The 26338-nt window shown below is 38.0% G+C and overlaps 1 long non-coding RNA gene across 1 annotated transcript in view; it reads left to right on the top strand.

Moving 5' to 3' along the window:
- Nucleotides 1–6952: 6952 nt before the first annotated feature.
- Nucleotides 6953–26338, top strand: part of LOC307190200 — a 33134-nt gene continuing 13748 nt past the window's right edge. The window contains exons 1-2 of the long non-coding RNA XR_013829438.1: nt 6953–7071; nt 8046–8118. This is a non-coding gene — a long non-coding RNA (uncharacterized lncRNA). The remainder of the gene's footprint in view (nt 7072–8045; nt 8119–26338) is intronic.

Genomic DNA, 26338 nt, shown 5'->3' with positions numbered 1-26338 from the left:
TGTTATATTCCGGGAGTTTTGGTGGTGTTTTTTTTTTAAGATAAGTGAGGCTGTAAGCTCCATTTTTTTTGTTGTTAAATTCAATTTTTATTGCTTCTAATAGAAAACAAAAGAAGGATGAAAATCAAATGCCAAGTTTATGCTTGCCTCTATGCAAATATTACACATTTTTTCCTTTAATGGAATGTAAACCTGGACCCTTTCTCCAGTGATTTCATCGAAGGAACTGGCAAATATACTTCCTGATATCCTGCTGCAGTATCTTTTAAAATATCATTTCAGAATGCATTTAGGGAAGAAAATGAGAGATAGGAGCGTGGGAGAACCTTAGGTGGAAGCTTGGAAAGTGAGTGCTACTTCCCTTGAAAGCTCAGTACTTTATTTGGAGTTGGCTTTCATTCTCCCTATGAGAATAGTTTTCCAATACTTCAGGGATACTTGTGTATAACTAAAAGCTTGGTTCAACCCTGCAGCTCTTCTTCAGAAAAAAAATTCAACTATTTTACCTCTTTTTTTCTTTAAATTGGTTGCATTTTAATCATTTTCCAGCAAAACTTAAGATATATATTATCAGAAATCAGAGCCTGTTAATAGAACTATTATGACACAATTAGAAAAATATCTGAGCCAACCAATACCTTTACTTTATTCTAAATTCCTACAGTTTTTACTTTTTTTCTTTGGTTTGTTTTAAATGTTTTCATTGTAACCCCCTCAAGCTGAAGAACTATGCCCTCTATCCCTTTGTGGTTTTCATTCTTATGTGCTATGTATGCACTTGGTAGAAACTTGGAAATATTTGTTCAACAATCTTATGAGTCAATAAATGAGAAAGAGAGTAAGAGAATGCATGAGTGATTGAGGCTACTACACAATGAAGGAAAATCCATACCAGATATGCAGGAACGGAAGTGATATCATGAGACCAGCATGGAGGATAAGAGCTAAGGATTTCCTACGGAGTTCAAATAGTACAATTAAAGGGGTTTGTTACTGTCTTCAAAAGCATGAAATAGTACATAAGACTGCTTCATAAGTTGATTTTCTCATAGAGAAGCTGAAGATTTTTATGTGTCCCATCCATTTAAAGGCAGCCTTCTTTTTAAACACAGCAGGATGCAGAAGAAAAAAAAAATTTTGTATCTTAAAATTTACAGACATAATATACCAAAATATAGTCTCAAAAGAAAATTATGTGATTAACCTGATTCTTTGATAGATCCTTTTTGAAGTGCTCAAAATAAATATATAAATTATGGCTTTTGTCCTTCTTATTTAAAATTTCCTTTTGGTTATCCAATAAAAACGTGTATGACTAAGAAAGATTCAAGAAACACTAGAACCCATGAAATTTTATTTCATAAAATAAATTTTATAGGCATTATCTTAGAAAGACTAAATTTGATCCAGCTTTGCCAGCAGCTTAAATAATAAAGATGGAGAGAGTGGAAATCTTAAAATTTTACAAAACACTCGCTAATTCTTACCATACTTACTAGCTAATGTTTAGCATGTATCAACAAAAGAGATGAGTATTATTTATGTAATAATTTTAATAATCAGTTTCAAAAAAATATCTTAACAAGATACTGAGCATGTGCTGGTGTGCTTTCTAGCCTAACAGACTTGCGTGATCTCTGTTATCAATTAGTGTTTGCTGAGTCCTTCCCTATATCATATCATGGTCCCAGTTCTGGAAAAGTGGGATAGAATTTAGTGGTACTTGGGATAGGCTTGTCGTGGTGGAAGACGAGCAATCTCATTGAAGTAAAAGCCAAAGTAATCTCTTTTGAAAGATGGGCAGTGTGGAAAACCCATAATAACCAGATTAAAGAAAACATATGTGGGGTTTTTCAAGTTTAATAATTCAGTTTGACAAGCTAGTATAAGATATATCAATATTTTGATTAAGCAATGTATAATGTAATTTTCCCTCTCAGCAAAAATAAATAAATGAATGAATACATTTTTTTAAAAATTGACTTTGAGAGACCAACAGAATCTAAACCCCATTTCTCTCAGTAATAATAATGTTCAGTTATTCAAAAAATACTTTTAAAGCTCTGCTCTGTGACAGGCAGAGTACTCAAACCATGCCGATGGACTAATGATGCAAAAAGCAAGAGTTTCCTCCCACATATGAAGTAGGTAATCTAATGAGCCTGGGGAGAGACTGACTTTAAATAATCACATAAATAAATAAAAATTGTATCTAAGAAAAGGAGAGGCAACTGGTACAAAGAAAACTTAAAATAGGGGTACTTTTCCTCCTCTGAGTGAAGACTCCCTGATGGAGGAAAGGAATACAAGGATGTTATAGGAAAAAGAAAAGCAGTGTGGCGGGTTGCTGAGTTCCAGAGGGGTCTGGATCCGGATCTGTAGGCAGAGGCCAGAACTGAAGGGCCAAGTTAAAAACATTTGAAGGTCACAACTAAGGTCTTGTTGAAGATGTTTGACTTTATTCTGAGGGCAACTGGAATCTGTTTAAGGATCTTAAGTAGAAAGGCTAACATGATTAGTTTTATGTTTTGCAAAGGTCACTCTTGCCCCAGCGTGGAGAATGGATTTTAGGGGGCTAGAGTGAACTTTGGGAGGACATTCGGAAGCTCTCGCAGTCTTTGGGCTGGAGGTGATGGTAGCCTCTAGCAGAACAGTTTGGAGGAGATGAGACATGGAGAGACGTGAATGGAATTAAGAGATTTGAATACAGTTTACGTAATAAAAACAAAGAGTACCAGAATCTTGAAATAGTGTCTGAAGGTGTGGCAGTACCCAGCCAGAGAGGCTGAGAGCTATACTTACCCAACGACTTCCTTTTTTAAGCCCCTCATTCTACTCGTAGTGCACCCTTCCCATGTCTCCAAGCCAACTTCATTCTGTTCTGTACACATCTTTTGGAATCCCATCTTGTCATGAGGAACTGCAGTATGAAATACAGTCCTGGCATAAAATGTCATTAACTTTTTTCAAACATACAGATTCTAGAACATTATCCCTCATTCAATGTCCCACACCTATTTTTGGTCCACATATGGACTTGTCTTATTTTGTATGAAATATAAATGCAAGAAGTGTATTTCTGTTTTCCTTTGAAGTTTTTAGATGCTACGTCAATTCCACATCTGTCTTTATTGGAGTTAGTTCACTTCTATTTAATATTCCAAACAATATTCTAAGTGATTCTTATAAAATGGTTGTTTTTTAAGTGAAACATTCAAAGAAACAGATATGCTCTCAGAGGAAATACATAGACACTGATTACAAGTAAGAATATTGTTCTTTTGGTGCAGGATTATTCCACGTGGACCCAATCACAAACCCACAAACCCACTGTGAAGGCGTTCTGATTATTGGCTTCCTGATTGGTGGAAACTAAGTCACTATGGCCCCTCTTAGCAAGTCAGGCTGCCAAGAAAAGATGCAATGGAAATATATATAAACTTTTAAGGACATTTATAATGGCAACCATGTTTTCAAAATTTACCCCTTTCTTGGAACGTCTACGTTTTGAAAGTTCCATCAGTTTCTTCTTCTGTCCTCATGATTCCCCATAGTGACCATCTGTAAACAGAGCAAAATCTGCACACAAGAGAAGAGATGAATAGCCAAGGTCTACGGGACATGGTTTTACTAGATTCTAAAATAAAAGGAAGGTTTACAGGAAGGTCGTTTTAAAAAAATTACAGTGATAGATCAAAATCCCTATTTCATGCTCAGTACAGAAGGAACTGTAAAAAGATTATTTTTTTCCTTTTCAATATTATTTCCTTTTCTATCCATTGTTTTGTGAAAATTGGAAAATACAAATAAGCAAAAAGAAAAAATTTTAAAATAGCTGTAATTTCATCATTCAGAAATATTTACTGTTAACACTTGGTTATATAGTTTTTCAGTCAAATGTATTTTACAAAAATGGAAGAAAATTGGGAACACAGTTAAGTGTATATTGTAGTAGTTGAGAGCAAAGCAAGATTAGAATCCCACCTCTGCCTGCCTCTTACTACCTGCGTGACCTTGGGTAAATTACTTAAACCCTCTGTGCCTTGGTTTCCTCATTTGTAAAAAGGAGATATTAAAAGTACCTACTTGGTAGAGTTGTTACAAGATTAAATGAGTTAGTATTTTTTAAGACCTTAGAATAATGTATGATACATATCAAGTAATTATTATACAGTTTTGTAATACATTTCTAAATCTTTTTAATACAAAATTAATATACTGCCATTGTAAATAAATTAAATACTGAAGTACATTAGGAAATAAAAGTTCCCCTCTTTCTTCCTCATATCCCATTACCTATATAACCTGTTCTTTCAACTGAATAGATACTGTGAACATCTTTCCATGTCATTAAACATCCTTCTATGGCTCTATAGAACTTTCATTAAAAGAAGTGCTATGCATGTTATAAGTTTAGAATACCTAACAGTCCATATTCCATTTCAGGACACTGCACACATATTATAACCATAAAGATTACTTTAAAAGATGCTCCTTTAAGGAGTCAATAGTCCTAAAACATATTAAGAAAATCTCTCTGATATTCACATTTATGGGAATGATTGAATTGATCTTTGAAAGACCAAGAGATGTGGTCTTATTGTCATATTATTAATAAAAAATAATTTTTGAGGCAAAAGCAATATTCTAAAAAGCAAATTAGGGATTTTATGTTTTGCTAGCTGCAGTCAGTTTTTGGTTATGTTGTTTAAATTCATAAACAAAACAAATAAGCTGATAGTTTGTTGAGAATGATGACTAATTGATATTTAAACTTTACTACCAATTGTTGATATAACACTTATTTGCATACTTCAGAGCTGTCTAGAATATATAATGGGCCCTAATCTGTAGTGTTCATCTGACAACAGGAGGTTCAAAACGTGATGGCAATAACATGGGAAAGTTGTAGAACTTAAAGGAGGGAGGATTTAAGAATTCTTTGGAACTTGGCAATTCTTTGGAACTTGGCATTTCTTTGGCAAATTGTATGACTGCTGCGTTTCTACCAGTTGGGATATGAAGTATATGGAAGTGTATATGACTAGTGTTTATCTTATTACAAGATTTGCACGTCAAAATTAAATAGTCTGTGGTGATCCTCAACCTTCCCCATACGCACAAGCTAATTTAGTTAAAGAAATATGAGTGTGTTTGGGTGTCAAGGAGTTTGCCTAGTGGAGTCTAAGATTTTCATTTTAGAAAAGGTTGTACTGAGAGAAAAACATGTTCTACAGCACCTATTATCTGGTATCCAAATTCACAATTAGCTAACTGGTCCTCGCATATCTTTGAGGCATACGGAAATTGACGATGAAAGTGTCTACTGTAACTAGAAATATAATTTGATGAAAACTGAAGCAGTGAACTGTGAGAAACTGTTAAAACCAGTGTCATCGAACAGTGCTTCAAAAATAATGACACAGGACTACTAGCCCTTTTTGAGTAATATTGGGTAAAAATGAGAAAAGCACATGGTATGTACGAAAAGTTTAAATATATGAGGTAATGCTCTTTTTAATTACTGTTATTACAAAGGCCACTCCAAAAGTCTACACCCAGACTCCTTTCCATTTATCTCTAAGTAGACAATGACATCACGTCTCCTCTAAATTATTCAGACTCAGGGGATGGATTTGGCTCATTCAATAGGGAATGCCATGTTTGGTGTTGGCACGATGCTTAAAGTCTCACTCCACATCATCCCCAAACTGAGGAGCACGTTTGATGGTGGCCAAATGATTTTTAAAAATTCCCTCTAAACTTAAAGCACTCAGAAAATCATGAAGAACAAAAATAGAACTGCACCATAAGGTATAATCATAAAACGTCATAGAAGGAGGAAAACTTAAAAAGCGGAAAATGCTCCAGTCATCTGAAGGCTAGCAGTTCGTGAAGTCATTAGAAGTCATTCCATACAGGCTGAGTTTGAGGAAAAGTCAGAGGTTGCTTTGTTCTTGACTCTGAGTGAAATCAAAACCTACCCAGACTCTGTACAAAGGCAACTGCGGTCTGCTTTTTTCTTGCTCGGTATTTGCCACTAAACACACGTAAATGACTTATGTTCAGAAAAGTCTGTGATTCTGTTCATATTAATCCATGTCTCAGGCTGGACAAATGCCTGAGCACAATCAAAGAAGGGGGTAGAAGCCTGCCTTTTCAAACAGGCTAGAAAATTTGTACCGAAAAATCACAGGGTGACAGAGACAGCTGGAAAAATTGCAGCTGGGGCTCTGATTTTCGTGCCAGTGTTACACTTAATGCAAAGGGAATGCAGATGATAGATTGAGAGTTATGTATGTCCTTTAGTTCCTCAGTACTGTACTTACACAGAGGTAAAAATATAAAGTTTTAAAAGTAGCCTCATACTAACGTAACACAAAAAAATCCTTACTGTTGCACTGAATTAATACATAAGAATCCAGCAACAAGTTGCTAATAAAACTAGATAAACAGACCCAACAAATAAAGAGTAAAGCAATACCTCCAAAATTCATCAATAGAAAGGTGTTTCACTAATGGACCTTAATAATCATTTCTTTGGAAAAATAGTCCTAACAAGTATATTTACACATAAAACATTCTGCAAGATGGCTTAAAATGCTGGGGCCACAAGGGGTTTTCAAATCAAAGGTTTTAGGACCTTTGTGCTTTTGAAAGGAATGTATATGATTTTTCTTGGGTTTTAGTAGTGGTTTTATTCATAACGGGAAATTAAAAAAACAAGGTATTAGAGGTAATTCTCTGTATCATCCCTATTCGAACGAACCTTTTCACTTAAGGTACTATTCGATATAATTTGTTCAGATGAGGTGTGTCATCCACAACAGAAATGCTATGTGTAAAATGGAGATCATTGAAAGTTTTATTGAGATGTATTGGGAGTCTCTGGGGACCATGCTGATTTGGGCTGTGTTTTCAGACTCCAACACTCTGTGGCCTTTGACAGGCATGAAGAAAAGCCAGACCAAAACAGTTCTCACAGCGCAGCCGGTGGTCACAAAGAACAGCCCATGGAGATGTCTGTCACTGAAAGAGCAGCCTCTGGAAGAGAACCAAAGAGGAAAAGAGGTAGAAATGGAGTGTGTGTGTGTGTGTGTGTGTGTGTGTGTGAGAGAGAGAGAGAGAGAGAGAGAGAGAAAGAGAAGATGAAAATATAATATTTGAACACTATAATATTTGAACACTATAATATAATATTTGAACTCTGAAAAACATCAGTGGTTGAAACCACAGGCATATATTTTTCTCTTCTATCTCCAAGGACTTCATTAATAAAATAGTAAGTATAGGTGATTAATCACACAATTACATTTAAAAAATCTTCTAGAACCTTCTGGCATCTTAGGGAAATTGACTAATAAGTTCCAGAAGGAGGGATGGAATATTCCTAGAAACAACGTACTTATCCTCTTACTTCATTTTTTATTTTAACATCTTCACCTTTAGTAAAGCAGCATCATAGTCTATATATTAATTATAACATTAGCTATTTTTCTAACTTGTTTTTTGACATTTATGTGATCTTATGTTAAAATTCCTTTCAGGGTGATATTTTGATGACCGACTGATAATATTTAATGGAACATACATTTTTATTTAATATGTGTATGCATGCCCCGAAGCTTTTTTAAAAAAGGATTAAAGTGCTCTAAACCCATATATATATAAACTCATGCACCCCTAATATGTAAATTCTTCAGACAAGCCTGTTTAAGATAAAATCATAATCTAATATGTAGCTAGGCTTCTATCCTGCCATTCTCTCGCCACTTTTTTTTTTTTTTTCTTCTGGTTTTCCAAATAAACAGCAGGCCCTAAGGGCTCTTTGAACTCGCTGGAGTGTTTAGTGCCAACAATCACTGGTTCATGCAGCTTATCTTTTCCTGGTATTTCTATGTGATTTAATAGTTCCAGCCTGGCCAAGGGAATGAAAACTTCTGGGTCTGTTTCTGGAAGTGCTGCACTCCCCATTGCCATCTGTGATAAACCAAATAACCTTTCTCTGCCTCAGCTATTTTCTTATAACCGTGTCTGTTTTGCAGCGATGGAGTGAAGCTTGATAAAATAGTTGGAATCGTTCATCAGTGAAGCAAAGCTGGCTTCTGAGTCACGCAGGTGTGTCAATTAATTAACGAATAAGTACCAACCTTTGGATGGTGATATTAATTAAATATCCAACATTAAGGTGGCATTTAATTGCCAAGGGATTAATAAAACAGATCCTTAGTCTATTAGATTGGGATTCTTTAGTTATAAGTAATAGAATCTGACCCTGGCTAAGATCAGCAACAGGGAGTTTATTGAAACATTAACAGGATTACATCAATCCGAAGGCTCAGGGTGGTGGATTAAATTTTCTGAAAATGATTGCACCAATATATTTCTATCCCGCATGTTCTTCCAATGTGATGTTGACCGTACTCTGTTGAGAGGTGAGAGGTTTAAGTTCTTTCCCCTTGAATGTGGATGGACTTTCACATTGCTTCAATCAAGAGTGCAGCAGAAGTACCACGGCATGACTTTGCAGGCTAGGTCAGGACAAGAGATAGGGCTTCTCCTTGCATCTTTGTTCCTTGAGCTGCTGCATAAGAAGTCTGGCTGCCCTAAAGTCATCATATATGGAAAGACCATATAAAGGTTTCAAGACATGCCCAAGGAGACCCAATTATTCTGGTCTCCATCTGTTTCAGCCTCCTCTGAGCAGGTACCAGACATGTGAGCACACCTTCAAGTCCTACCTTTAAAATCCCACCAGATAAAAATGAGTAGAGGAGAAATAAGCTGTCCCTGCTGAGTCCTGCCCAGAATGCAGAGTCTGGAGCAAAATGACGTTATTGTTTTTGTTGTTTCAAACCACTAAATTAGGGATGGATTGTAACACTTGGTCAGGAAGCAGGAATCAAGAAGAGAATATGGAAAGGGCTGGGAACGAGGAACTAGAGAAATATACTGTAGCATGAAGAGTGTGGTTGCGGTACTGCAATCAGGATGACTCAACTCCAAATGTCTCTTCAATCCTGTATCACTTATTCAAGAGTCAGAATCCTGGAGAGTACATCCATGGACCAACCTGAAACAGTTAAGTCCACCTCCTGCCTATATCTGAGTGATTCAGGAAAGATTTGGCACAAAGAGTCCCCAGCAGCTGGTGTGACTCCATAGTAGGAAGGCAGGCACCTGGATTCATCATCCGCACCAAGATTATGGTTCAAGGGGAAAGAAATTCTCCAAAAAGAATTTGGATGTCTTTCAGAAGGGTAAATGGAGACAGAAAGTAAAAAGACAACGAGTACGCTCAGGTCACATTTCATTCTACTTAAATAAACAAGTAGTTATAGTATCCTTGAATACAAATTAATGGCAAAGATGTCTTGTCTGCCAGTGGTTTTATTGACTGAAGTCACTGAAATAGTCTTCAAGATAAAGTAGTTCATTGGATGTTATATATTAGCTTCCTTCCTTCCCTCCCTCCTTCCATTCTTTCTTTCCTCCTTCCTCACTCCCACCCTCCCTCCCTCCCTTCCTTGCTCCCTTTCTCTCTCTCTTTCTTTCTTTCATAATCTTTAATAATTTAGTGTTTAGCACTCAGTCTACAAAATAGTCACAAACATAAGACAAAAGCCTGCAGATTATATATAAAAACACTCAGAGCCGCCCTAAACCTTTTTTGGAACAAGATGGAGAAATAAACAGATACTAAATTAATAAAATACTAAAAAATCTTTGAACACCATTGTTTCTCAAACTATGGTCCTTTTCCACTTGTATTGAATCTGTATCAAATGTGGGGCTCAACATATGCATGCATGACACATGCACTCACACACACACACACACACACACACCCACACACAATTGCCTCAATCATTTTCAATCAAATAAGCTGCTCAATTTCTTAAAAATAGTAAGACTCACTGATTGTTCGACTGGATCAGTGGCTTATTTGACTGAATTGAAAGGCCATTGATCCAGTGGCCCCATGATAGAAAATGCAAAGGATAATTTTCCCTTACTGTCATGGTTCATTCAAGTTTTAATTTGTTTTAGTTATTTAACAGGAGACATTGTTCCCTTTTAAATGATAATACATGCAGTGAGAAAAAATGATCCTTTGTCACTGAGATTTGTTTAAGCCTTTAAACATGAGAAATAAAGACATCCTTTAAACCAAGATGCCTTCTTTGCTGTAGAAAAGACATCTGTAGAAGACTCATGATTTTTCACAAGAATTGAAATCAGATTACATATATTTACATACAATATATACTGAAAGTATACAGCATTGCTAAAATAGTTTATTGTCTTTTTCTTGACCATGCATAGAATAGACTTGGGAATACAACAAAATATGAAGAGTTCAAGCCAAATTTGGGAGTCTTACATAGTTTCAAACTTTATTGGTGAAATTATTTGAGAGAGAGAGAGAGAAATATTTATCTCAGAAATTGAGAATTCCAAAATTCTGTTTTGAGGTTTAAGTGATTGTTTTTCTCCTTTTTTTTTTTTTTTTTTGCGGTACGTGGGCCTCTCACTCCTGTGGCCTCTCCCGTTGCGGAGCACAGGCTCCGGACGCACAGGCTCAGCAGCCATGGCTCACGGGCCCTGCCGCTCCGCGGCACGTGGGATCCTCCGGGACTGGGACACAATCCCGTGACCCCTGAATCGGCAGGCGGACTCTCAACCACTGCGCCACCAGGGAAGCCCCCTTTTTTTTTTTTTTTTTAACTACTTCTGCTTTTTTTTTTTTAGCTTGATTTGGGCAGTGAAATCTAGCGAAATAAGGAAAGTGGCTTGAGTGTGGAAAAGCAGTGTAAAAGTGAAAAGACCATATCACTGTACAGTCTCTTACTGCTGTTCTTTCACTAATTTGTGACAGAGAGATTCCTCAACGTCAGCACTATCAACATTCAGGTTGGAAAGTGCTTTGTTGAAGTAGCTGACCTGTACATTGTAGCATGTTTAGCAGCACGCCTGGCTTCTACCCGCCTGATGCTAGTAGCACTTCAGTCTTTTTTTAAGTTGTGGTAAAATATATGTGCATAAAATTTACCATTTTAATCATTTTTAAGTGTGCAGTTCAGTGGCGTTAAGTACCTTCCCCTTGCTGTGCAACTATGGCCAGCATCCGTCTCCAGCACTTTTTCATCTTCCCAGACTGAAACTTCATACCTATTGAACAACAGCTTGCCTTTCCCACCTCCCCACAACCCCTGCTAACCTCCATTCTACTTTCTTTCTCTGTGGATTTGACTACTCAAGGTACCTCATATAAATGGAGTCACACAATATTTGTCTTTTGTGACTAGCTTATTTCACTATTGTAATGTCTTCAAGGTTTATCCATGTTGTAGCACGTCAGCATTTCCTTCCTTTTTCAGGTTGAATAATATTCTACTGTATGGATATACCACATTTTGTTTATTCACTCATCTCTGAATGGAACTTGGGTTGGTTTCACCTTTTGGCTATTATGAATAATATTGCTGTGAACATGGGTATACAAATATTTGCTTGAATTTCTACTTTCAGTTCTCTTGAATACATAGACAGAAGTAGAATTGCTGGGTCAAATATCTCCAGACATTGCTGAATGTCCCCTGAGGGGCAAAATCACCCCCGATTAAGAACCACTTGTCTAAAGGAATGAACATCTTTGAACAATGGTATTTCCACAGAGCTGAATCATAGGCTTTTAGGTTGAGAAGGGACATTGGAAGCCATCTGGTTGAGTAAATGATCTCTACTTCATCCCTAAGACCTGTATTTGGCCACCAGCAGTGTTTGGTAAGTCAGTTACCCATAAGGCCACCTCAAACTTGCCCCATCAGTTCTTCTCTCCTTAATCTCTTTTAGTCCACTGGCTCCTTCCCATCATCTTCTACATGTTCATGTCTGTATATCCTATATCTTCCACCTTCTAGTCATCAGCAAACATCTTAATAGAGTAATCTATAAAACTTCAACTTCGATTTAGTATTTCTTTATTTTTTTTTTTGTGATACGCGGGCCTCTCACTGTTGTGGCCTCTCCCATTGCGGAGCACAGGCTCCGGACGCGCAGGCTCAGCGGCCATGGCTCACAGGTCCAGCTGCTCCACGGCACGTGGGATCCTCCCGGACCGGGGCACGAACCCTCATCCCCTGCATCGGCAGGCAGACTCCCAACCACTGTGCCATCAGGGAAGCCCCCGATTTATTCTTTAATCAATTAACATCTGAAACTGCTTTGAATACAATCACCTCACTGCTAGATTCAATCAGTTTTTTCTTATCTTTCTTCTTGATATAGTCATCACAATATCCAGTTTCATCTGACCTAACTCTCAGGTGTGTCATTTATTTACCAAGTATTTATTACATCTACTATGTATTACTGTGTAATAAACAATTTTACTGGCCTTTCTCTCCGGTTCCTGGAAGTAACCTCTAAACAGTTGGAATTTCCCAAGTGACAGGTGTATCTTTGTTATTCATTATGCACCCCTCAGGCCACATTTGAAAGTTTATGCTAATGAGGAGACTCATGGTGGACTCCTAGATAGTTTATGTAAATGAGATGAGTCAGGAGAGGGGCTGGCCATGCTAGAAAGACCAACCACACATTAGACTTCGGGGCTTTGAGCCCCAAAAGTAATGTAAGCCTGACTTCTGAGGAGATGGATGGGGCTGGAGATGGAGTCACATGGGCAATGATTCAAACAACCCTGCCTGTATAATGAAACCCTGATAAAAACTCTGGAAACTGAAGTTCAGGTGAGCCTCCTTGGTTGGCAAACACTCTGTGTACTGGCACACATTGGTGTACCCAGAGGTAACAGGCACCCTGAGGACAAGGAAGCTTCACATTTGGGACCTTATTAGACATCATCTTATGTGCCTCTCCTTTTGGCTGGTTCTGATTTGTATCCTTTTGCTATAATTAAACTATAATGATTGAGTATAGTGCCTTCCTGAGTTCCTGGAGTTATTCTAATGAATTATCAAATCTGAGAGGGTAGTGGGAAATTTTGAATTTGCAGCCAGCTGGTCAGAAGTGAGTGTGGCCTGGGGACTCCTGAACTTGTGACTGGTGTCTGAAGTGAGGGCAGTCTTGTGGAGTACTCTCCCCTTATCTGTGAAGTTTGGCTTAACTCTAGGTAGTTGGTGTCATTACAGTCACCCTGAGGCACTCTGCAATACCATGGTGAGCAAAACATTGATTCCTAGCCTCATGGAGTTTAGAGTAGAGACAGGCAGAGAGAGGTAAAAATATAACCAGAAAACCAAACATAGAACCTCCTCTGGGTACAAATGTGTTAAATTTCCAAAGACTATTCATAAGTCTATTTGTTCCTAAGTCCAAAATGATGCCATAAAAGGGATGAAAATATGCATATCAATTAATGTTAGGTTTCATTTTGTTTTCATCATAGTCTTATGCCACTAATTAGTAGTTTTCATCATTCTCACTGCTTGTACATTTCGTTGGGCATAATGACTTTAATAATGCTCATAAAACACCTCAAAATTACACACAAACATAGCCAGCTCTAGAGAACCAAGAAAAAAATGAAAACAAGATGATTAAGATTAAAATGACTGTACATGACCACGTCTGTCTTAAGTTGTTGGTAAATAGAATTAACTTGGCTTTGTTCCAGGGCAAAACTGTGTATACAAATGTCTATGAATTTCTTAAGTTGTACTTCACAAAGGAAGGATATACATACATACATATAAATGGATAAATAAGTGGACCATTTAGATGGAAGTTTGGGGAAGGCTTCTCAGCGACCTGAAGGTTGAGTAAAAATTAGGCAGAGAAGGGAGAGTACGACTGAAGAAAGAAGTTTTAGCAGGTACAAAGATCCTGAGATAATAAGAGCTTGGCACACTGGTGGCCAAGGATAGTCTATGTAGGGAGTGTGTCTGGAAGTGAGAAGGCAATTAGGTGAAGCAATCTGCCGCCTCAGCAAGATGGCACCAAGGCTCAGGTATCAGAGGGTGATGATGGTTGAAGATATATTTGGGTAACTAATACGGCTAATACTGAGAAACATGCCAAACAGTCACCCCGCTGGGATGTGAGCCTTCTGGGTCTATGGGTGTGTGTGTATGCGCTTGCCTGTATGAGTGACTTAGAGCTATAATAATCTGGGGATAATAATAGGGAGACATCTGGTATGAATTCACTCAGGAGCTTTAGGAATACTTTTGGTTAACATGAACAGCAATTATGAGATGTGTATTATTATTAATCTATTTTCAATAAGAGAAAGGAATACAATTGAACGGTTGCACTGGGATTTGAACTCAAGCAGTGTGACTCCAGAGCCCTCTCGGCTATCTTGGTTCTGAAAACCACGCCTGTGTTAGGGTGTACCACAGTGGGAGGTGCATTCTCTTCTCCACTGCACTGGGTACCAATCATGAAAATGGAAAGGCGGTGGCTGGATTTCCACACATCCAGCCTCCAGTTAGCAGTGGCTGTGAACTGCTCTCACAACTAACCCAGAGCCAGGCATCCAGACTTGGGGCTAGTGGGGTAGAAGTTGACATATAAGACCTCTGAGGATTAGAACTATATTGGGGAATGAATTTCTTTGGAAGCCTGGACTTTGTTAAGTCAAGTGAAGGGGATTTGGCTTATGGAGGGATACTGGGATATCCATGCAAAAGGGACTGAATTTCAACTCACAACTGATAAAGGCTAGAATATTCTGGTTCTGTGAAGTTATCCAGCTCATCGTTGCTCTTCGTTTCCATAATGATATTAACACAGCCACTCCCATCCTGAGCCTTCTGTGCACAAGTTGAAGCCGCTACTCTGAACTGATTTCCTCTCAGTTTGTATTAATCTAGCATCAAAACTCTCCAAATTGAGCCTCTTCAAACTTACTTAGCTATATTGCCTAAAATTCTTCAAAGTGTTCCTGTAGTGCTAGTCATTCTGTTAGTCTTACTGTCCCCAGAACTTCTTTTGCCTTCCCACTTTAGTGCACATTTGGCCAAAATAGTCTTACTCATTTTATTCCACTTTTAAAGCCCATTTCCACATCCTTCCATGAAGCTATTCCTTGAAAGTCACTTCCTTTCTAAATTACCCATTGTCTGTGTGATAGTTTTTGCTCATGGTTGTAGTTGTTCTTTATTATATGCCGCTTTGGTGTTTCCCTAAATGTTTGGTGCAAAGTTCCTAAAATGTACGACACAAACTCCTGGTGGGCATAGAGGAGGTTTTAGGTGGTTTTACAGATCTAGCAATGAATAGCATCATATCACATTGTGAGAAACGTATTCCTTCTTTGACTCTTTTTCAATAATTGGGATTAGGACAAGTAACAGTATCTGTTTTGTACTAGTCTCTATTTAATACCTATATAACACACACTCCTCCTTACATAGAAATGAAAATCTCTTAGTATCTGGATAGAACATAACAAAATATTTTGCTTTCTTTGTATTTATTTTTATAAACATAAATATAGGTAAGTAATAGAAGTAAATCATTTACTATAGTAATATAATTTTTTTAAATAAATAGCTTTAAATAAACATGTGAGTAAATTTTAAAAAGTAAGTAACACTAGTGCAGTCTGTGGGTACATGTACCAAAAATCATGAAGTGATACATGAATGCCTGAGGTTTGGAAAACTCTGGTTTTATGAATATCAGTGCTATGTCACCGTGAAGCGTATAATTCACTGAGGGAATGATATTCTTAAGAAGAAATAGTGGACAATAAGAAGAAAGTTCGTGTGGATATTGGGAAATCTTGGTTCTGACTTTGGCAATGAGGGCTTAAAAGGACAAGTTCAGAAGTCAGGTCACCTAGATTTGAGTCCTGGTTCTACCATGTGTCAGCTGTATTAACTTAGATGATTACTTAGACTTTAAGGCAACCCTGTCTAATAGAAATTTCTGTGATGATTTTCTATGTCTGTATAATCTGAGGTGAAGAATGCAGTAGCCACTATTGAGCATTTGAAATTTGGCCTGAGGAACATCTGGGGAACAGAATTTTAAATTTTGTTTAAATTCATTTAATTTGAATAGCAACATGTAGCTAGTGGTGACTTAGGCTGTGCAGCTCCAAGGCTGAGTTTTCTCATCTGTAAAATAAGGATCATGATACTATTTGCCTCAGAGCGTAGTTTGAGAATTAAATGAGATAATGCACATAAAGTACTTAGTTTAGTACTGGTACAGAAAAAGAGTTTAATAATATTAGAAATATATTTAACTAGCTTTAGTAATTTGTTTCAAGTCTCTGGAACTCAATAGTTGCTTTTGAATTTTAATTTAATGGTGTCTAAGATCCTCTGAGTACAAATGTATCCCTTTCTGGTCTGCCACCAGACCCAAGTATAGGATGTATAGTAAGGGCTCAGTAACTAGGAGAATAGGAGAGTTTTTTTGTCGTTGGGGGTGGATTTCTTTAATCTTTCTTGACCTCAGTTTCAAATTTCTTGGAACTGTGAAAGTTGAAATGTTTAAGACAATAAAAAATTGCAGGGTGACCAAAAGAAACTGTGAGTAAATTAAAAATATTACTTCATGACAAAAGCATTCTAAGTTGGATCTCAAAGCAAGTGTGAAGGTTTGCTGAATTGAGTCTGTCATATGTTTAAGTTTCTGATATTCTGGTCTGATTGTATCAAATAGCCTCCCTCCCTTGAGAATAGCAAGAGTTGCCATTTATGAAGAGCATATGGCACGCCTAGCGCTCTGCCTAGTTATTATCGCTTATTTCATAACAACCTTACAGTGGAGATGCTGTTATTCCTGTTGTAAAGATCAGGAAACTGAGCCTTGGGAAGGTCAAATGAGTTGTCCAAGGCCAAACACCTAAAAGTAGAATCCACCCCTGCCTGGTTCTAAAGCTTGCTATCTTTCCACTATGGCACAATGCATTTCTGAAGGCACATCTAATGAGGGTTTTTTTTTGTTTTTTTTTTTTACATCTTTATTGGAGTATAATTGCTTTACAATGGTGTGTTGGTTTCTGCTTTATAACAAAGTGAATCAGTTATACACATACATATGTTCCCATATCTCTTCCCTCTTGCATCTCCCTCCTTCCCACCCTGCCTATCCCACCCCTCCAGGCGGTCACAAAGCACCGAGCTGATCTCCCTATGCTATGTGGCTGCTTCCCACTAGCTATCTACCTTACGTTTGGTAGTGTATATATGTCCATGCCACTCTCTCACTTTGTCACAGCTTACCCTTCCCCGTCCCCATATCCTCAAGTCCATTCTCTAGTAGGTCTGTGTCTTTATTCCTGTCTTACCCCTAGGTTCTTCATGACATTTTTTTTTCTTAAATTCCATATATATGTGTTAGCATACAGTATTTGTCTTTTTCTTTCTGACTTACTTCACTCTGTATGACAGACTCTAGGTCTATCCACCTCATTACAAATAGCTCAATTTCGTTTCTTTTTATGGCTGAGTAATATTCCATTGTATATATGTGCCACATCTTCTTTATCCATTCATCCGATGATGGACACTTAGGTTGTTTCCATCTCCGGGCTATTGTAAATAGAGCTGCAATGAACGTTTTGGTACATGACTCTTTTTGAATTATGGTTTTCTCAGGGTATATGCCCAGTAGTGGGATTGCTGGGTCGTATGGTAGTTCTATTTGTAGTTTTTTAAGGAACCTCTATACTGTTCTCTACAGTGGCTGTATCAATTTACATTCCCACCAACAGTGCAAGAGGGTTCCCTTTTCTCCATAACCTCGCCAGCATTTATTGTTTGTAGATTTTTTGATGATAAAGTGAGTCATTAAAATCATCATTACTAAAAATCAAAGGTCAGCTAGTTCCCAGAAAGAACAATTAGCAAACTAGCGAAATATTTCCCCCCATTGTTTATTCTGAAATATGTTAAACCTATAGAAAATTTGCAAAACAATACAGTGATTAGCCATATACTCACCTAGGTTCACCAACTGCTCAAATGTTATGATTTTGTTCTCTCTCCCTTTTTTTTCTCCCTCCCTCAATTTTTCTATCTATTCTGACAGTCATAAATAAGCAAAGATATATTTTAGGGTTATTTTCAAGGATTTTTTAATGTTCTTCACGTGGGATGTGAATCTCTCCCTTTCCCCAGTTTAACCAATGTGTTAAAGATTCATAGAGAGATTCTGTCTCTGGAAAGTACCAAGTTACCTCAGGAATTCACTCCTAATCCAGCCCACTTCATACCATAGAGTTCTAAAGTTCATTCCTTCAGGAAAGAGGAAGCCGGGATGGTAATTCTATCATTCACCCACAAGGCATGTAGATGACAAAGATATATTCACTCGGTACCTTCAGCAACAAAACAAAGCTCCAACAAATCAGTTTAAAGGGGAGAAGGGAGTATATTACCTTCCTCCTATCAAGGCAAGGTCTAACTTTCACAGCAAAATCCTTCGGGGAGTTGATGTATTCTCCTCTCCTGATCTTGTGCGTCTTCTGCAATAAACTGCTAACTGATCTTTGCCTCCCGCTTCTCCCTCCACTCTCTAACTCATCCTGCACACAGCTGCCAGTTCCACCTTCTGGAAACTCTACTTTGATCATGTCATTCCCCTGGCCAAAACTGCCATTGATGTTCTACATCCAACAGGATAGACTTTAGACCTTTTAGTCTCAGATTGATATTCAGCTGGTATCACCTGGCATGGCTGTATCAGTTTTTAGAATATTAAAATACTTCCACACCACCTGTAAAGAGGAATAATCTACTGACTCTATAAAGACCTAACGATCTAGCGCAGGGTCAGCTGTGGCAGAGAGTAATGGGGCTTAGGAACAATGCTGGCAGGAAGGTAGGTGGTCGATGGTGACTGCTAAGGGGTGAAGGTAATGGAGGTGATGCCAGCGGCGGTGGCCTGTGCAGCTCCTGTCAGCTCCAAACCAAGATATCATTCTTGTTTTAGGTCTTGCCTTCAGACCGCACATCCAGTCCATTAAAAATAAGTAAATAGATTGAAAAATCTACCAGTATCTCAATCTCGGCACCGCTACAATCCAGTCTAGCCTTCCATCACCTCAGCTTTCACATCAATATATCACCCTCCATGGACCGGCCAGAATGACCTTAATGCTTAAATCAAAATGTACTAGGGTGGACTTCCCTGGCAGTCTAGTGGTTAAGACTCCGCACTATCAATGCAGGGGGTGTGGTCCCTGGTTTGGGAACTAAGATGCCACATGCCGCGCCGCCAATAAATTAATTAATTTAATTAAATAAACAAACAAACCATACTAGGGCACTGCTGAAAAGTCTCAGTGGCTTCCTTGCACATCATCATAGATGAATATCCAACCTCCTGATCGTGGTCTACAGTGCAATATGGTCCTGCCCACCCTCTGAGCGCATCTGCTCTACTCACACTGGCTTGATTTCCATCCCTCAGTTATGCCAAACTTGCAGCCACTGAAGGATCTTTAGCATCTGCTCTTCTTTCTACTTGGAACAAACTTCATAAATTTTGCTTCATGACTGCCTTCCTCTCCTAAGTCATGTCTTTATCCAAAGTCAGCTCCTCGGAAAGGCTTTCCTGGACCAGTTTTGAAAACTCTTTTATCTCCTCTACTGCAGTCAATCTCTATCCCATTACCCCATTTTCTTTATTATATCACAGAACTCTTGCAATCATCTTGCACATATCTCTTTGTTTACACATGTATTTACTCTCTTCCTCTTCTGGACTCTAAGGTTCTGAAAGGCAGGCTCCTCTGTCTCGTCATTGCTTTATCCCAGCACATAGAACAGTGCCTGGTTGAACATATGTTTGTTGACTGACAGTCTGATTGACAAAACACTGAGCACAGTGGCTGGCACATAGTAAGTCCTCAATATCTGTTAGCCATTTCATCGTAAGTATTCTATTTAGTTGTACATCTGTTGGCCTCCCGACTTTTTGGCCCCATTTCTCTCGCTTATATATACCAGCATCAGCAATATGCTTGACACTAAAATGATTTTCTTAAATCTATTTTTTTGTTTTTTTTGTGATTTGTTTTTTTTTTTTGTGATTTTTGTGATTTTTTTTGTGATTTGTTTTTTTTTGTTTTTTGTTTTTAAGAAGATGTTGGGGGTAGGAGTTTATTAATTAATTAATTTATTTTTGCTGTGTTGGGTCTTCGTTTCTGTGCGAGGGCTTTCTCTAGTTGTGGCAAGCAGGAGCCACTCTTCATCGCGGTGCGCGGGCCTCTCGCTATCACGGCCTCTCTTGTTGCAGAGCACAGGCTCCAGACGCGCAGGCTCAGTAGTTGTGGCTCACGGGCCTAGTTGCTCCGCAGCATGTGGGATCCTCCCAGACCAGGGCTCGAACCCGTGTCCCCTGCATTAGCAGGCAGATTCTTAACCACTGCGCCACCAGGGAAGCCCTGAATGTGATTTGTTTTGCTCGACACTGTATTAAAGTTTTTTCAGTGTACATTTAAAACTCAAAAGAGTTCACAGTTTGACTTGGAAAACAGAAATTATATTTTCAGTTTCTCTTTAAAAGAAAAAAGAAGACAGCCTGGATCCAGTGAGCTCAATTTCATGCAACCATTGGATGGAGCTGAGTAACAGTTGCTCATTTCAACCTGGGTGTTAGCCATTCTAGCCCTCACTGATCCTTTTTCATTCATTTGTCATTTGCTTGGATCCCTGGAAGAATTTGAGTTTGTGATTCATATTGTAAAGAAAGTTTCCATAAGCAGAATAATTTTTTTTTTACCTTGCTGAATGGAATTAGAATTTCTCCAGCTCACCTGATCCAGGGTCCTGGTTTAATTGTTGAACTAAGAGTTAAAGAAGAAAATTTGAGAAAGGAAGCTAACTTAGATATAAGGGGAGGGGGAGAGAGCAGGTAGGAAAGAGGCAGATTTTATACAAGGGACAAGATGCTTTAACCTTTTGGATCCTCTGTTTTCAAAAAGCATATACAATCATAAATTTTAAAAGATATTTAAGATCTTTCTCAGAGCACTAGAAGAGGTTGGAGCAAGGGTAGGGCCCTGAGGTTTAAGAATCATTAGCTCCATTGTAAATCCTCCTCTGATTGGAGTGAGGAAGATTGGAAGCTCTATAAGCAACCATTTAGACATTAAACATCTGCGCTTACTATAATATCAAGCATGAAACTGCAGACCAGTTCGTAAGTTGATAGAGGCTGAAGCACGGGCTTTGGTGCCAAAGCATAGTTTTATTTTTTCCCCTTTATTATCTACTTCATTCTGGGGTAACCCTCTTCTTAGATCTTAGGATTCTTAGATCCCCTGCAGCCTGAGTTTCCCAGGTTCCCATGTCAGCTGGCTTTGGCTCATGGGAGCCACTGGGTGGAGATGGGTGGTGGGAGGAGGGGTGAAGCTTGGGAGTTTCTCCCCCTCCCTCTCTGTCCGGGTGGCACCTCCAGAAGCAGCTGCATCTCCCTGGTGGTTCCAGCTCCCATAGGATAACCCTTCACGGATCCAACTTCCAACAAGAGACATCAGCTCCTGGGCTCAGTTTCTGAGCCGCCTCACTTGTCTCTCTAGCAGAGGTGGTAGACGTTCCTGGTTGTTGTCAATTTCTGGGTTACCTCATTTTTCCCCCTTTGGCTTCTCAGCTCCTCTGTCACCTGTGTAAAAAATTCCCTGCCTCAAAATCCTCTTGTTTGAAATACTCAGAGTGGATTCTCTTTTTCTACTGGAATCTGATTGATGTTGGGACATTTCTGCCTAACTTTATTAATACATTGTACTTAGCTTAATTCTATGATTTTACTATTCATTATAAACTGATTTTATTTTATTTTATTTATTTTTTTTTTTGCGATACGCGGGCCTCTCACTGTTGTGGCCTCTCCCGTTGCGGAGCACAGGCTCCGGACGCGCAGGCTCAGCGGTCATGGTTCACGGGCCTAGCAGCTCCGTGGCATGTGGGATCTTCCCGGACCGGGGCACGAACCCGTGTCCCCTGCATCGTCAGGCGGACTCTCAACCACTGCGCCACCAGGGAAGCCCTAAACTCTGATTTTTAATATAAATCTTTGTACATTTGCCACTATATTCTTTACATCATAAAATTTATTAAGTACCCCCTCCCATTGTTGTCATTATTTTTTTAAATAGAGGAAGATAAGAACAAGTGCTTAAAAACTCTCTGTATGAAATTTCCCTCCTTTGATGTTTCATTTGATGAACTGCGAGACCATGACATATGCAATGCTGGATTCAAATGCTGAAGCATAAATTCATTCATATTTTTACTTAGTAAATGTTTATTGAACCTACTATATGCCAGGTACTCTGCAAAGTTCTAGGAATGTAAGAAAAATTAGTAAGATTTGCAAAGACCCCACAGTCTAGTAAAAAGGACAACCAATTCATAGATAAATATAAAGTAACATCATAAACAGTATAATAGAGACACATTAGAGCAGCGGTCCCCAACATTTTTGGCACCAGGGCCGGTTTCATGGAAGACAGTATTTCCATGTACGGGGAGCAGGGGTGATGGTTCAGGCCGTAATGCCAGTGATGGGGAGCGGCTCACCACCTGCTGTGCGGCCCGGTTCCTAACAGGCCGTGGACCAGTACCATCCCACGGCCCGGGGGTTGGGGACCCCTGCATTAGAGGATTTGTGGGAGCACATGGCACAGCTATCGAACCCAGCCTGGCAGTATTAAAGTAAGAAGTTTATTATAAAAGGTATCCTTTAAGCAAAAACACAGAGGTATTTAAGAAACCAAAGAATGAATAAGAAAAAAAATCTCAATTCACTTCCAAAATTTCTATAGGGTATTCCATCTCAATGAGAATTTAGTAAACACATACTGTGTACGGAAACATTATGGAATTAAATAAATTCTTATGAAGCAGCTCACAACATATCCAAGGAAAAAGCAGAGAAAATGGACATTCTTTGAGGTCTGCATTCTACTAGACCTTTTTTGTTTAATGACATTAATGATAATAATGTCATTAATCCTCACCAGGACTCTTTGAAATATTTTTTTCCAATTTGCAGGCAAAAAACCTGAATGTCAGAAAAATAAATAACACATTTAAAGTCATATAGATAAGAAAAATCAAGACCAAACCCAATCCATCTGCTCCAAAATCCATACTATTTCCATTAATTTTATAAGAAGATATTAAGAAAAATTCTAACAGTTTATTTTTATACCATTTTTAGAAAATAAAAATTAATATATCACACTACATAATTTAAAAAGTCAAAAATTCTATGAACTTATGATAAAAAACAAAGCTCTCAACCATGGAAGAGCATCTGAAATGGAGAATTACATTCCAAAGCACAGCAAATTGTTTAAGCATTTATCTAATATTAACGTAGTATCATGTTTGTAAAATGATAAAATATACTGAGTGTATAACCCACTTGTTATTTTAATAACAAGTACTTTATCCACTTGTTATTATGCCTTTAACTTTGTGCTTTCAGCATTTATACTGAGATTTTACTAGTTGACAGTGTGCCTTAATGATGAGGTAAAAATAAAAAGATGAGGACAGAAAGTTCTATGTCAGATGACTTGATTAAATATAGGATTAGCTTTATTTCAAATAATTCCCGAGTACTCATCTCAGATTCTGGGAAATTATCGCAATCAAACTAGTACTCATTCATCACTAGTTCAAGATAGAAATATGCAGAGTATTCAGGTTGCTTTGAAAGGCTAAACTCTCACTACTGGGTTTACTAAGATATGCAAAATGTTACAGGTGACATTTCAAACTAGCTGAGTTCCGTGACATGAAACCAAAGTTTGGATAGTATGCCACTCTAAAGACACCAGCAAATCATTTTTTGTCGTGTCTCAAGAGAAAAAAATAATAATGGCTCAGATCATAAGAGGCACCCAGTTATGTCCTTGGGTAAAAAAAAAAAAAAAGCAAACAAAATAAAGCAAAACAAACACATTGCAATAAGAGTATAGCAAGAAAGATAATAAAGCACAAGGGGAAAAGAAAATATGACCAAATATTCAAAAGTGCATTGGCCCCCACTCTGTGCACTACCAGAGTTCTAGCACACCTAACAAAGTCGACACTTCCTAACAAAAGTTTGTGTTTCAGAAATTAGTTTCTAGGGCAAATATGTGTAATCAGAAATAACTTTGCTAATTTAAGCATGTTATAAAAGGTGTTTGTGTTCTAAGTTTACATCAGAGAAACCCGCTTAATAGTTAACAACTTGATAACATACTCATACTATACAATGTAATCACTATTGATAATGTTTCCAAGAAAATGCATTCTATTCTCTTCCTTGGAAATCTAGAAATACATTTTCCTTAATCGAGGAGGTGGCTTTAGGAGGAGGAGGTGAAACCTCTCCTACTCTATTCTATGTCACATATGCTGTCTTCTGCATTTTCTATTGTCTTGTCTTTCCCTGCTTCATTATGGATATTTTCTTCTAGTTCAGTAATTATCCCTTCAGCTATGTCAACTGTCCATTGAATTCTTAATTTTGATGGAATTTTCATTTGCTGAATTTCTATTTGGTTTCTTCTCAAGTTTGTCTTGTCACATTTTAAGAGCTTCTGATTTCCTACTTGAAATTATTAAGCCTAAGTTTTATCTCCTTGAATATAGTTGATTTACAGTCTGTGGTTGAAAATTCCAGGATTTAGAGTATTGGTTGGTCGATTTCTAGTCACTTTACATCTGCTGGTCTTGTATTCTCATGTGTCTAATCAGATCTCATTTAATACTGGGCTTGAAGCAGTATTTGTAGAAAAATTTGTGGAGGACACTATTTTTCTCCAGAGAGCTTTGTCATTTGTCTTACACAGGCACTTATGCATTGGCAATTGAAGATCATCTTTAATTCAATTTCCATGCCTGAAATTTTCTGGGTCGCCAGAAAACCAGCAGGTGCTGGTTTGCTTCCAGTTTACCTAACTCTTATAATACAGCCCTTTGGGGTTCCAGGCTGAGGTAGAAATGGCTCAGCAGAGTTCCAAGTCTTGCCAAATTTTGGACTCTTTTATTCTCTAGTCTTCTTGAGAACAATTCAACCTCCAGACCGCCTCTTCTGGCTGGGCAAATATAGGGCAAAAATAGCCTCAAATATTGGGCTTACCTCTCTGGATTTCCATCCTCTTTTGATCTTAGTCTACTGACTTCTCACTTATTTGTTAGCTCTTTGATTATCCTTAAAAGATTTTTTTAGAAACCCTGTATTCCACCTTTATTAGTAGTCTTCAGTAATGATTTGAATGATCAAGTCTGCCATAACCAAAACCAGAAGTCTAGTTCCATCAGTTTTTCTCTAAACTGTATCTGGAATCCATCCAATTCTCTCCATTTCACTACCAACATCCTTGAGTAAATACCATTGTCTCTTACCTAGACTACTGAAATAGTCATTTAACTTAATTTTCCTGTATCCTTTGTTGACTCCTTGAATCTGAGGTTTTTCAACCTTAGCACTATGGACACTTCAGGCCAGATAATTTTTTTGTTGTGGACTGTGGGAGCTGGGTGCAGAGGAGCTGTCCTGTGCATTATAGAATATTTGGTATCATTCTTGGCCTCTACCCACTAGATGCTAATAGCACTCTCCCCCTTCCCTCCCCAGTTATGACAATCAAAAATGTCTGCACACATTGCCAAATGTCACCTGGGAACAAAATCACCTTCCATGGAGAACCACTGTTCTAATCTGTTTATTATACAGAGACAAAGTTCAACCTAAAAAGTACATAAGTCATTAGTGCCTCATCATTGAATGCCCTTTAGTGGCTTTGAGGCAATTATTCAAACTTCTTGTAAAACCTTTCAAGGCCTTATATGCAAGGGTTACTTCTTACATTCCTAACTGCAGCTCATGCCAATTTTCTGTTTAGACTTTATTTTGTAGCTACATTGATCGTTTCCCTTCTCAAAACTCTTTATACCTATAGGGCCTTTACATGTGATGTTTCCTTTACCTGGAATGCTTTTATTCTTGCTTTTCATCCTGTAGATCTCAGCTTAATTACCATTTCCTAAATAGACATTTTGTTGAATGAATGGATGAAGCTATTTTAATTCTAGGTTGGACACCATCTCAGATGAAACACCTTATTCTATACCCTCTTAACAAAACAAGTCAAAACAAAACAAAACCTAAACCTATCAACTACTCTTATCTTCTCTACCAAGGCAAATTATGATTTCCTCCTGGTTTGCTGAGTCCCAGGAAACAAAGTTCTGGAAAACAACACTGGCCAGTCCTCAGGATTTTTTCTGCTCATCTTTTTTTTCCCTAATACTATCCCTCAGATTGTTTCATGATCCTATTATGCTTTATGACCAAACTAATGACTTCTGAGAGGATTAAAAACAAACCAAGGTTCTTCTTT

Source organism: Stenella coeruleoalba (genome assembly GCF_951394435.1).
Source record: "Stenella coeruleoalba genome assembly, chromosome: 8".
NCBI lineage: Eukaryota > Metazoa > Chordata > Mammalia > Artiodactyla > Delphinidae > Stenella > Stenella coeruleoalba.
Note: the sequence above shows the minus strand (reverse complement) of the source record. Positions and strands in the feature narration are given on the sequence as shown.